General features: G+C 37.6%; 1 protein-coding gene across 2 annotated transcripts in view; it reads right to left on the bottom strand.

Annotated features, from left to right (window-relative positions):
• LOC127451629 (adhesion G protein-coupled receptor L1-like) overlaps positions 1–12,052 on the bottom strand; it is a 253,493-nt gene extending 241,441 nt beyond the window's left edge. For both annotated transcript variants that reach the window (XM_051716451.1, XM_051716452.1), the window contains exon 1: positions 11,612–12,052. The gene's annotated coding sequence lies outside the window, so the exon portion shown is untranslated. The remainder of the gene's footprint in view (positions 1–11,611) is intronic.
• Positions 12,053–14,041: the final 1,989 nt, after the last annotated feature.

The following is a 14,041-nucleotide window of genomic DNA, read 5'->3' as shown; positions in this document are numbered from 1 at the left end:
GTCTGATCGCATATTAGGCCAGTAGTTTAAGCACTGCTACAGTGCTGACATTGGATTGCGACAGCACATAAACTGCATGTATAGTAAATGAGTCCTGTGCATGGACTGGCTGGCATTGTTATGGTAGTGTGGATTTTGCAAAGGTCAGCAGGCACTTTGCTGAGAGGCAGCACTGTGCATTGATTGGATGGCACACTCATTATGAGATGTGTTGCCATCAAAAAATGCTCGCTCCTTGCATGCTTGGTCCAGTCAGAATGTGAGGTGCTATTGTATGTGGCTTTGTATGAGGAACCAGGAAAAAACCATTGCTAGTGGATCTATAGAAATAGAGGAATTGGTCGAACATGTATGCATTCCTCTGATGCATTGCTAAGGAACTTTTTTCCACGAGGCCAGTAGCTGGCATGTTGGGATCACAATAAGGTTACATATTGCTATGTAGAATCCGAATGTTCCTTTAAGAATATTTTTTTTATCAGTCGCCACAAAACAAGGCTATTAATGCACTGCCTTGTTTTGTTTGTTCTAAATCTGCTTGTGTTAACGGAAAGAGGTATAATCGTCATAAAATGCAACTCACAGCGAACCATATAATCTGCTTCCATTAGCTGCACAGCTGTTTCAACCAATGCATGTGCATTTCCACTGTTGCATGGCTGTTCAAATTTGTTTGCTCTATTTATAATATCTCTGAATACACTAGACAGATGTGACTGTAGTGCAGGCAAATATGTTTTGCTGTAAAGTGATTTTTGCTTGTGGCCCTATTGCAGTTTTCGATCATATTCTGTTTGATGTTCTGTTCAGTTTAAGCAGTCCCATACAAAAATTTACTGTAGTAACTATGGTGGAAATGTTACATACTGAATAATCTATTAGGGGAATGAGAGAATAAGCTTCATTGGTTGTAGTTATACCTTCTAAATGTGTTTTGGCTACCATTTTTCATAAGAAATTTCACATTTTGTTGAATTTTTTTGGTTTTTTTTTTTATGTGTAGAGTATAGCCAGATTACACTGTGAATTCGGCAACAGTCGGTCAAAAAGTTCTGCCGCTGAAATCAGTTTGTGCTTAACAAGTTCTGACCACTGCCCCCAGTGTCTGAAGCTGGAAGTGTTGTTGAGGTGAAATGTCCACATGGTGTTGCCAAAAGCAAGTTGTATTTTTAGCTGTAAGCATAGTGGTGGCGTAGTGGGCTAAAGCACTGAACTGGTAAGCAGAAGGTTGCCACAGCCACCACCATTGTGTCCTTGAGCAAGGCACTTAACTCCATGTTGCTCCACGTATAATGTTACTGTAAATCGTTTTGGATAAAAGTGTCTTCTAAATGCATTACTGTAAGTGTAATACAATGTATTGACCCTACTCCCTAACCCAAACCCTAAACCTAAACGTTAGACTCTCGCTTAATACTGTTTATTTGAACGCGATTATTTCCAGGTTTCCATGAGTCCAGAATTCGTGTTTTGGACTGAATGTGATTGCTTCCCATGATTTCCCATGTGATCATATAATCTGACACTTTCGGGAAAATAAACCAACAAATGTCTAACTATGACAACAATGTGGCACCATTAAAACATTGTTAGCTCCTGTTTGTTTGAGAATCCCAACCAGTTTTATCTAGTAAAACTGACTGAACCAAGGGCTTGAGGATTGAGAGAAAGTAGCAAAAAAGGTACTGCAGTACCAAAAAAACACACAAAAAAAAAAAACACTATTGTGCAAATTTCAGCACCCGGTGACAATGCCATTATTTTTGCTTTGGAATAAGGAGAAGCCTCGCCCTTCAGCAACTACTATTCGGCACTGAATAGTACTATGTGTTATGTATCGGCTGACATAAAAACAGCTTAAACAATTCCCTCATATTAAATTAACAACAACAGCAATATCATATTTTGCTTGGGAATTAAAAGTGTCTGAAACTACCGGTAGTTTACAATTAATTGCACTTTGCGCTCTTTCAGCACCATGGACAGCTCACTACAGGCCTGGAGAGTGAAAAGAAGAGGGAGAGACAGAGCGGGAGCAAGCCAAGCGGGAGAGAGAAATTACGATTGCAGGTAATCCAGTCAGCCGCCTGCACGGCCACAATATTGCTGTATATAATTTTTTTAAGTGGGTGAATTATTCAATTCTGGCATATCAGTTGGGGGCCCTTTGGAGGGCAGGGACCGTTTCAACTGAAATGGGTGAAACATAGCTAAGACCGCCAATGGTGACGTGAAGTGTGAACGCATAGTTAACGTTTAAGGGTGTAAAATGCATGAGAATGAAAATTCAAAACATAGATTACAGAATTTAACTACATCTATTAGCAGTGGTGGACAGTAACAAAGTATTTTTACTTCGTTACTGTACTTAAAAACATGCCGTTCCACGCTACTTTGAAATGAATAAATAGCATTATATAAAAATAGTCTAGTAGTTGTTGTTCTCACGAGACGATAACCCAGCAACAAATTCAGTCTTGCGAGAGTTTCCGCAATATAAGGGTTCAGATATAGCATTGCATAATGCATTTGAGCGCCAAAAGCAGTGCCATTTTTAATATCTTCTGTGCCTGCCTAGCAAACACACAATGACAATATTGACTTTCAAGAACTCGCTGTCAAACTTGAAAAACACATCAAGGTAAGTAACTTTTAATATTACATTAATAAAACTGACACAAATCCACTTGCTTGCTTGCAGTAATCTAATAAATGCACTCTTGCCAATGCAGATTTGTTTGCAGGGAAATGTAGGAGATAGAGAGCTATACATGTGTAAAGAGCCGAGAACAGTTTATTAGGCCTATTTCTATGTACGAAAACATATTAATCTCTGTTTTAGGATTTATCAAATCATCAAATAAATAGCTAGGCTGAAGCATGAAACCAGATTTGGCTATCTTTTTTTTTTGTTTTTTTTTTGCAATCTACAGTCTCATCTGTCTAGCATCTTCGGGCATTTGAACAGTTCAGTTAATTAAACACACGTTGACCTAGCGGGGTATGTGGTCATACTATATGGGGTAAGTTTTCATAATGGGATCCTGCAATTTTACAGCAAATTTAAACAGTAAAACACTTATGAAGCATAAAATGATTGATAAACTAGCAAAGATGTACTAACTGGTAATTTACAAAGATAACCACTGTTTGGCCAACAGATATCGTAATAAATAAATCGTATATAAACTAAAACACACAATCTGCACTGACCTGACATTTAAGAGGAATACTCATCCTGAGAACAGAGGTCAACTTTTTGGTTAATGTCCTCATTATAGGTGATCCTTGCTTTAATGTATGCCAGTATGGTGTTATAATATGAATAATCATATAACTCAAATAATCATACTGTACCATTGCATTCACATCAAGTTGCATTAGTTTAACCATACTTACTATTGTTGTATTGTTAAGAACGGTGCTTTTGTTTTATAATTTAAATGTGAAAAATGCGTTGTATGTTTGCAAAAAAGTTTGAAACGATTAGTAGCAATTAAAGATTATTCAACTTCAGGTCAGGACTACATCAAAGACCATCTGGGAGAAGATGCACACACGCACACGCACACACATAGTGTTACTGTGTGTGGCAGTTTTTCTTAATAAAAAGCTCTAAACTATCTGTATGTCTGGTTCATTAATATTAAACAAAAGCCTTAATGGTTTAGTTCACCCAAAAATGAAAATTCTATCATCATTTACTCACCCTCATGCCATCCCAGATGTGTGTGACATCTCAGCTCTGTTGATCCATACAGTGCAAGTGAATGGTAGGAACTTTGAAGCTCCAAAAAGCACATAAATGCAGCATAAAAGTAATCCATATAACTCCAGTGGTTAAATAAATGTCTTCGGAAGTGATATGATAGATGTAGGTGAAAAACAGATCACTACTGAAGTCCTTTTTTACTATAAATTCTCCTACCTGCCCAGAAGGTGGTGCTATGCATGAAGAATGTGAATAGCCAAAAACAAAAGAAGAAAGTGAAAGTGGGGATTTATATTAAAAACAGACTTAAATATTGATCTGTTTCTCACCCACACCTATTATATCTCTTCTGAAGAAATTGATTTTACCAGTGGACTCATACGGATTACTTTTATGCTGCCTTTATGTGCTTTTTGAGCTTCAAAGGTCTGATGACCATTCACTTGCATTGTATGGACCTACAGAGCTGAGATATTCTTCTAAAAGTCTTTGTTTATGTTCTGCAGAGGGAAGAAAGTCATACACATCTGGGATGGCATGAGGGTGAGTAAATGATAAGATCATTTTTATTTTGGGGTCAACTATCCCTTTAATAGACCAGTACTTTTTACTTTTGATACTTAAGTATATTTGAAAGCAAGTACTTTTTTACTTTTACTCAAGTGGAAATCAAAAAGGAGTAATTTTACTTTTACTGGAGTAATATTTCATCAGGGTATACTTCTACTCAACTACAAGATTAGTGTACTTCATCCACCACTGTCTATTAGGCTATAAATACTGTAATAATACCCAACGTGTTCCAGAGGCCTCTCAGACGCTGAGCATGCATGATGCATGTGTGTGCTGTTTGATTGACAATCGTAAATGACGACAGAATTTTCATTTTTGACTGAATTATCCCTTTTAACATAGTTAGAAATTCATCCGTCGTCTGAGGCTGATAATTTGTTGCCTAACTAGGTATTGATTTTTGTATCAATAAAGAGATATCATTGCTGTTATCATTCTGTAGCCAAAACTTTGATATTGAGCCAACCTGACCATAATGAGTCCAGCTTAAGAGTGTGTATATCCATGAGAGACAGACTTTTCCTCTTTTCTCTTTTTCGGGTGTGAATTCTACTTCTTCCGCTTTCTTTTTTTTCCTGCTGTGTTTTGACAATGCCTCTTGTTTCCTTTTCTCTTTTTTTCCACACTGCCCTTCCACTTCTCTTTCAAAGGGCTGCCCCCCTCCCTCTCTTTCTCTCTGCAAACAGGCAAACAAACAGCTGCCTTTAGTCCCTGGCTGTTAGCTGTGGTGCCTCATCCCTCAGCTCAAAATACTCCCTGACAAACATACACACACACACACATATTTACCAGTGAATACAAAACCCCACTACATACCTGAATTCTGCTGGGAGAATATGCTTACAAATGACCTGGCGTGACTTAACAAGACACTTATCACAATGCTATTGATCCGCATTGATCAGGCCTGACATATCACTGCATGTCTGTCCGATGAAACGGACTTAGATTTGTAGTCGGTATGTGCTTGAGTGGGACAGAAATGCTTTCCAAGTGTGCACCTTATCTAAGAATTTAAATGAATTTACAAATTAAATTTATATTTCTTCATTTATACACTATTTACAGAGATTAGTAGAGTAGTAAAGCACAATCGACTATATATGTAAAATGGTGCAACGATGCATTTATTTTCTCAGAAGACTTACAGCAAGTCTTTTGGTGCAAGTAAACAAGTTTACATTTCGTTCTATCTTGCAAGCATACTGTATGCTCAAAACTTGTAGGAGCACCTGTTCTTCATTTTTTTCATAATTAACATCATCAGAGAGTTTTAAGACTAGCAAACAATATTATCAGTGACAGCCAACATGTTTTGTACATCGAATACCAATTTTTATCCTCAGGAAGAAGAAATCAGATTTTGAGAAATCCGATAATAGAGTACCAATCAATCAATCAAACACACTAAGCTATCTACATAGGGACTTTCCATATATCCAATGTTTTAAAATAAAGCTAGGCTAATTATACCTACTTCGGACATACCCTAAGACTGTGTCCCAATCAGACGCGATGCGACAAGTTTCCAGCGACAAGCAATCTTGTCCACACTGAATATGATATATGATGTGATACTGCAGCATGACGCGACACAATCAAAGCCAGTCGGAACATATTTGATGCTTAGTCATGTTGAGTGGAATTTTGGGCCAATGAGATTTCACAGGAGGCAGGGCTACTCAGTGCATCATAGCAGCCTGGTTAGGACATGCTGTAACCCAAAAGCTACCCCTACCTTTGAAAGAAAACTAGAGATGCACCAATGTAGCAGCCAAATATCGGTATCGGCCGATAAAAGCAAGTATCTGTTCTATCGGACCTTGGCTGATCGTTTTATATCCTATCAAATATATATTATTTCCTATCAAAAAGGGGGCAGAAAAACGTGTCAGACAATTAGCCTACAACTCGTGCTGTGTAAGAAAGAAAGTGTCTCTTGTGTGGAATTGCCACCAAATAACCACCAAACTATCAGTATCAGTGGACGTTGTTCTTGAAAAATCAATGTTTTTATCTCTTTCTGTTTCCCTTAAGTAAACAGCCAGTTCTTGATTCCCAACCCAACTTTCCAGCATTTTTCCCTCAAGTACAGCTCAGTCAGAAATGCACACAGAATAAAGGTTTAGTAGGAAGACAGCACTGAGACTGTTAAGTCTATCTTGCCATTCTGTTTAACTTCTGTGGGCTATCATTTTTTTCCATTGATTCTCTAACGCACTCTCCTGTTCCCTCTTTAATACAGAACTCCGATCAGCTTGACTTCACACTCCAGGGCCGTGCTCATGCGGGGAGCTGACTGACAGGATGTGAACGGAATGATGCACGACTGACATTCTGCATCCCGTCGACCAGTTCTTCCATTTTATTTTCAAAGGAATGCATTCAAGGAATTTAACTCAAACTAAACCACTGTGTAATTTCACTTGCGCATAATTTGTATTACTAGAGCTGAGAAGTGCATTAGCACAGATTTGTACTACTTACATGCACATTATAAACTGTGCCGTTTCATAACTTCCCACACAAAATGGTAAATTATGAGCTATAGTTGGTTATTTTGTCAGCAGCAGATGGCACATCCTTTTGTGTGATGATCAGTGAAATGAATCTGGCTTTCCTTTTAGCTGTTAAATCGGCATCAAAAGGCATCCTAGTTTGGGAAAAAAAAATTCCACAGCAGTAGCAGTATCGTGTCTTGTTAAATATGTTGGATAACTGGAGCTGTTTTGGCTGGCTCTTCAGAAACACCAAAAAGACAGTTTTAATCCATCTTGGCCTGGATGAATTGTGATATTAAGCAATCACACAGTGGTATTGTGTTGGCGACCGAATGGGTGTGAAGAAGTTTTGAAAAGCTTTTGCTGGCAGAGCCCCTTTGACAGCAGCATGCAAGTAAATTGCCTTGTATCTCAGTGCTCCATTGACTGGGCTCTTTTTTAGCCTTTCACAGCTGTAAACCAACGCAATCCTCCCCCCCCCACCAAGTCGATAGACATGATTCAAAGACAGCAGCCAAACAATCCGCGATCTGTCCAGACGGACCCATTCGGCTAATTTAACATGCACTCAATTTATGAAAAAGAGCTTTCATTGATTTTTCTATTCATATGCACTTGTTGATCAAGACGTGCTAGATGATCACGCCAATGGTTCCCGATCAGCATGGTATAAAAGTGCAGCAGGGGAAAAGGGAATGTGATGCAGTTGTTATGCGCCCACCTCCTTCCCCTGTTCCAGATGTAGTGGGGTTTTTGTGACTGTGCTCTCCGAGACTTGCACAAAAGCCTTGATGCCTGGCGCCTGCAGTTACAGGCTCTTGCATTCATCCACGCATTCAGAACAGCACGTCACGACACAAAGGCAGCGACTCAGCCAGTCTCGAAAGGGACGCCTAGTTCCTACTGCTTTTGTGCCTTTTCACAACAACTGGGACAGTCGCTACAACATGCACACCAGCTCCTCTATCTTGTATTATCTCGGCCTGTCTCTCCCAGTGGGTTGCAAAAAACCCATTCAGTCAGTAATGAGAGGCCTTATAATGCAATGACTGTCAACAGATAATGAACTAACACTATAAAAGACATGTTCACATCAAGTCTGGTGCAAACAAACAACGCAAAATTATAAAAAGTTTGCAAACCATTTTTTTGCACCAAAAGGATTCACACAAATTTTTCATCAATGTATAAAAACGTTTGAAAGCCTGCATGAATTGTTCAGCCTACAAACAATCATCGTTTTATATAAAATCTTTTCATAAATGTTTTTCATGCAAAAAACACACACACACGCAATTTTTGCCCTAGCCTCCGAATTAAAAACATATGGCTCATTGCACTACAATATTTTGTATCTGAAAATAAATTCACAAAAATACATTGTTTTATATATATATAAAATGGTCATAACTTTTTTCATGGCAAAAAAAATAGTAAATAAACCTACCCTCTGAATAAAAAAATGGTGGATCAACCTTTTTTTTTTTCTTTTTTTTTATCGACCTAGCCTCTGAATAAAAAACATATTGCTCACTGCAGTACTGTACTGTATACTGAACTCAGTAACACACATTTCATAGAGATGCATTGTTTTATTTAAAACTCTTGTTGTGCACGTTTTTTGGTGCCAAAATAATATTATTCAATAGTCCTTTACCATGCAATATATATATATTTTTAAACAAACTAGACTAAAAATAGTTTTTATAATTATGTTTTACAATTTTAGCTACTTGGCTAATTAGTAAGTACCAATGAAATACAATTATTTACTACCAAAATATGTGGATGCTTTATTCATACTTGATTTAGCATGCTACTATTTCAAAACAAATCCCTGAGTGCTGCAATGTCAATATGGACGTCAGAAGACACTCCCTCTGAATGGGCCTTACAGTAGCAAGAACAAGCAAAAAATCCTATGCTACTGTATTATTGACAGGCTAACAATACTCTGACCCTGTGGAGGCCAAAGAGCAAGAGATAAAGAGAAACAGAGAAAAAAGTAGTAGAACAGGAACATGATCACATGGGAAGTCGGCATGTTGTTTCTGAGAGTTCCAGTACCCTAGGATCGGCCACATTATGCTGACTCACCAGCGAGCGCCATCTTCTATCAGATATTTTTGCATCGGCTCCAGCATGTTTACCTTCCCCAGTGGCGCGACCAGAAGCGCATTGTGTCCGCAGCGTGGGAGACCCTGTTTCAGATCACGCATTGAAACCAGCAAGTAAACGAATTCGCACAATCAGTGACAAGCTTGATTTAGAGGTTGCAATTTTCCCTCTAACATTACATTTTTACTCCACTCTAATGGTTAGGTTTAGGTGTGTGGTTTGGGTTGGGAGGTTCAGTTTATAAAATATGCATTCCTCTTTACTGTATTTCATCCTGTACAGATGAAAACAACTAGCTTCACAACTCGCTTTTGGCACCCCTCCGTGGACATTTCATCCGGAAAATGGACCTCACACATGCGAACACGCCCAACAACATTTACCACTTTGGCCACTGGGGGCAGTGTTTCGCATTTTGGTAAGCATCGACAGATTTTAACTAAAGAAAAGTCAACCTACTGTTTCAGATTTCATTGTGAAACCATTCTGGGAATAGGAGACCGGGAGTTGAATCTGTTATAAGAATAAATAAATAAATAAATAAATAAAAACATTATTCCTGAAAAAAAGCAAGGACCTTGTGTACTCATGAGATGCTGGTGCACTGAACAAGAGAAAATGAAAATTATATGTCCTCTCACCAGCTGGCCAGGACCATCTGCAAACACCTTTACTTAATACAGCTAAGTGCACTAGAGGAAGACAGAGAACGGAGAGAGGGTACAATTCAAAGGAACATTAAATGCCGTGAACAAGGTCTCTTCCAAACTTTCAAATCAAGGTCAAAGCGGGACACATACAACACCCAGATCTCACCATTTATGTTTGTTTAAAAATATAACAGAAGGTTATGGGGAACACGTCATATGGGGTTTAATGGAAAGCACTAAGAACAAGCTTTGTCACTGAATAAACCTCATGCAAACCTGCTGTTGCTACATGAATCAGACTGTTTGAAACCAATGCCCAGACAATTCAACATACTGTAATGAAGACTTGCCACATAAGGACACATAAATGTTCCCACCAATGCATTTCCGTGACTTTTCCAGGTGTGATTATTGGATAACAAACTAGAAGAAGAAAAAAAAAATTACATGAACTTTAAAAATGTATGTGAGTTTCTTAAGATTTTACCTGGAAATCACAATTTTTAAATTCCCTAATATTTCAAGGTTCTAGGTTTTCTGACCGTGGAAATACCGCAATACAATATACCTTGTACTTTCCCTCCTCTTATTTTATTTTGGTCTGTTTGGGAAATAAAGTCACTGTTGGATGCTTGACCATCACGGCCATTGTTTCAAGGCAAGGTAAAATGAGGTAACAAATCGAACCACTGACAATAATGAGGTTATGACTGAATCACAACGTGGATTCATGTGTAATTGACTTTAAAGGTCTTCCAAAATAATGGTGACACAGATGCAGCCACTCTGTCAAATTCTTTATATCATATACACAGGAAATGGCTATTTTGACAAAAGCAAAGGAGAAATTACTCGAATAAATGTATCCAAAGATTACTGCCATGTTATAAAAATGGGAGCTATCATTAATATTGTGGTAATGCTGGACTATAAATCAATTGCTCAGAGCTTAATAATTGTTCTGACACTCGGACAGAGACACATAAATCCTTCGCTCTGTTCAGAGAGATTGTTTGGCAGAGCACCAGTTTGAAAACAGAGCACTGCCAAAGACACTGACATTTTATACATGTAGCAACATCAAAAGACTTCTGGTCGCACACAGGCGTGACGTTTGGAACCTGCTGTTTTGAGACAATATAACTTTGATCCATTAGTGTCCATTTACAGTACCTAAATGGATGTGCTTGTGTGCATATATCAGAATATTCTCTTAATATTGTAGTATAGTAGACATGCTTGACTGAGCATAATTAATGTAAATGCAATGACATTATGTTTAAAATGCTTGGATTTGACATTACTGTTTATGTAGGCCTGCACATTTAGTACATGCTAAAGTAGAGGCAGACAGAGGCTTCAGCTGTGCTCCAATGCAGGTTTTCTTTAGCAAAACATGTAGTGCAGGGAGCTAATGGTAAAATGTGTTTTTCAGACAGCATGGTTTAGGGAGGTGATATTGATGATAGAGGTTTAGCAGAAGCTGTATCATTGCTTTTCTCTTTCTGAATCTCTATATCACTCCATTCTGGTTTATACATCATGATATACTGTACCATTACTCATCCAGTCAAAAATAAGGGATAGGTCAAATAAAACTGCTTAACTCACTTTATCTGCGTTTATTGGGTGAATTGCGTGAGTGACTGGTGCAGTATAGGTCGTAAGTACATTTCTGAATTTTCTTTTCAGTGAAAAAGACTCTAAAAATAAAAATGTAGCTACTTTACTTAGTGTTTGTTCCGTAAAATACCTTATCTTGAGAACATAGGTTTTAATGAACACTATGAACACTGCAGGCGGATATATAGTGGGATTGAGAAGGAAATGTTCCCATTTGTGGGATATAAATAACACGTGCAGCTCTATCATTAAAAATAAATCACGCGCGAGCGTTTATTTGTGGCTCACTGTGTTGACGCACCATGAGCACGCGCGTGCTATTTGTCCATAAGCAGAAGGTATCAATAAAACATTAATAAACATGCCAAAAGCGTAAGATATTTCCTCCTGCGTTCTGTCTAAACCATCATACAGTATGAACGTCGTGTTCCTACCTTACTGTGATTCGTCCTGTTCTTCAGTGAATCTCATTCATTTCATCGCGTCCTTCTGTCGTTTTCTTTTTCCTCTCTTCTTCCTCTTCTTCGTGCGAATGCATACAGATTAAAAACGAACAGCCCGCTATCTTCCCCAATAATCGAGCAGTCCAGAAATTAACGCGGGGAGAAAATACGTGATAAAGACAAACAAAACGACGCAAAACAAGCCGACATGTTAAGTTAATTCTTAAATAACCGTGCGCGTGTCACAATAACAATAAAGCAACTCGCATCTGCATGCGAGATTTGGAACAAAAATACACGGATCAGTGATAAGTCCACACGAGATTCGTTGAAACGAAAGAATGTGCGAATAAAATATCGTCCGCAGTCCTGTTTTCAGCACTGAACATAACAAGAAGGAAAATATCGACGCGCAGAAATTTCATGAGTGGGAGGAAAGCCCATGACTGTTCATATATGACTCCTTGTCCTATTTCAGACACACATTAGATAGAATATGAAAGGTTCTGGTGTCGACCCATGTGTCCTCCCGCCTCGATCCCAGCAGTCGCTCTGACTCTCTCTGTCTGAAGAAAGCCAATGTCGATCTCTCTCTCTCTCACCAGCAGACTGAGACTACTTATTCCACCACCAGCAGCAGCTGAATCCCATCTAAATTAATAAACCATATCCAGGTTTATTAATTTTCACCGCGCGTGACCGTGATCAAAATTACAATTTATTATTGATCAAGTCTCAATGACGGATTCACTGTCTGATTCAACTTCAGATCTGGTAAATAATCGGTAAGGACTTGCTTATGTGGTAAGCTTGATATCATGATCAATGGAAACATGTAATCAATGGAATCTATGTTGTTAATGTTCAAGCCAAATCTACGCCCTTGGATATATGCATTTTATTTTTTAAAAGCTGCTATATGTAAGCTATTACTCTTTTACACTTATGAAAATGAAGGTATCCTGACTGTTCCGACAAATGTCTTTAAGTCTACTGTCCAGCATAGTGTGGTGGGCCGATATTTGTCTGAATATTCAGATGGCTCTGATGTCTCTCAGTTGAGCTTCCAGCACTCGCGCATAACGGAGTGTATTACAATAGGCGGGGTCTGGGCGGAGGCGGGGCTATAGCACATAAAGAGCGTATTAAAAGGGGTGGGGTGAATGCATGGGGAGGGACTTATAACAGGTGAGAAGCATCGTCAGGTCGAACTTCGTTCTGGACAGAGAATATCTTACACAAATCATATTTCTGCAAATTTCTTATTATTCTCCCATAATGTTTATTTATGACGTTTATATGACGCTTAACAATGACCTTTTTGCCTTAATCACATTGTACATGTATGGTACAACGGGGCCAAAGGCACAACTTAAGGAAAGTGTGTCAAGATTGAAAAAATACAATTCTTTTCATTGAATATTGATGGAGCAACATAATTTGTGTGAAAATGATGTTGTAAAACTATGTTGAAAATTATATACTAAATAAAAATTGATTTATTTATAATAAATAATAATAATGATCAAAAAAGGTTGTTTTGATAAAAATTCATAAAAACAAAATAAAATTTTAAAAAAGTGGCAAAGGAGACTTTGACCTCACACTTGGGGTAAAAGCCCCCAGGGGGGTTATAGGAATATTGTGTAAATATAGGGACAATTGTTATAGGTCAAAAAGTGTCAGCTTAGGCAAATACATTTGAGACAACAAGATTTTTTAAATAATAATAAAAAAAAAATGAACCACTTTAGAAAAGGATTAACCATTTTCTGTTAATTTCAGTCACATTTGGCATTTTATAACATCTCAAATATTCTATAAACAAATGAAACTCCATTGTGATTGGATCTGTCAATGTGAGCCCTTTTTTAACATTTTTTTCATAAAACTCTATTCGCCCCATTTAAGAAATGCAATGTGTTTTATAGGGGCCTTTAGCCACTGCAAAAGGGAGGCTTTTTACCCCAAATACCATCCTTTCACTTATTGGACAGTTATAAACATAAAAAATGGAAAAAATAAATAACTTTTGATTTAATCATCTTGAACAAAATTGAGAATGATAAATAAGTATTTTTTCTTAAACCAAATGTGTTGATTTCAGGGATTTTCATTAGCTACAGTACATTTGCAACATTTAAAAATAATTAAATATTAGTTCATATTACCTCAAAATCAACCTTTAGACATTGCACGCAATGACCTCATGGATCAGGAATATTTTGCAGTTTAAAGTGACAAACAGGTGTTAAGAAAAGTACTGTGGTTTAAATAAATAACACACACCCACATAATACTGTATATATATATATATATATATATATATATATATATATACTGGCGGCCAAAAGTTTTGAATAATGTACAGATTTTGCTCTTATGTAAAGACATTGGTACTTTTATTCAACAAAGTGGCAT

The sequence above is a fragment of the Myxocyprinus asiaticus genome, chromosome 14, assembly GCF_019703515.2.
Source record: "Myxocyprinus asiaticus isolate MX2 ecotype Aquarium Trade chromosome 14, UBuf_Myxa_2, whole genome shotgun sequence".
Lineage (NCBI taxonomy): Eukaryota > Metazoa > Chordata > Actinopteri > Cypriniformes > Catostomidae > Myxocyprinus > Myxocyprinus asiaticus.
The sequence above is the reverse complement of the archived record's forward strand: the minus strand, read 5'-3'. Positions and strand labels throughout refer to the sequence as shown.